General features: G+C 46.2%; 1 protein-coding gene across 1 annotated transcript in view; it reads left to right on the top strand.

The window, feature by feature from the left end:
- Window positions 1-212, top strand: part of LOC119593352 (TATA box-binding protein-like 1) — a gene marked incomplete in the record, with an annotated part of 26,423 nt that overhangs the window by 12,653 nt on the left and 13,558 nt on the right.

The raw sequence follows: 212 nt of genomic DNA, 5'->3' as shown, positions 1-212 counted from the left end.
CTGCAGTGGACAGTGATGTACTAGTGGGTTAAGTTAATAATTTCCTTATAATTTTGGGTATGTGAATGTACCCTTCTGCCCTCCTCCTCTTTTAAACCTGCGTTTACCACTTGATTTAGGTTCCTCGCTGCCTACAGGCATTAGGCTTACTTGAGTGATGGCTCTCAGGTGTTTGGTTTGCAAGCCCAGCCTACATGAGTCCAGGCTCCTCC

The sequence above is a fragment of the Penaeus monodon genome, chromosome 32 (assembly GCF_015228065.2).
Source record: "Penaeus monodon isolate SGIC_2016 chromosome 32, NSTDA_Pmon_1, whole genome shotgun sequence".
Taxonomy (NCBI): domain Eukaryota; kingdom Metazoa; phylum Arthropoda; class Malacostraca; order Decapoda; family Penaeidae; genus Penaeus; species Penaeus monodon.
This window is presented reverse-complemented; position numbering and strand designations above follow the sequence as displayed.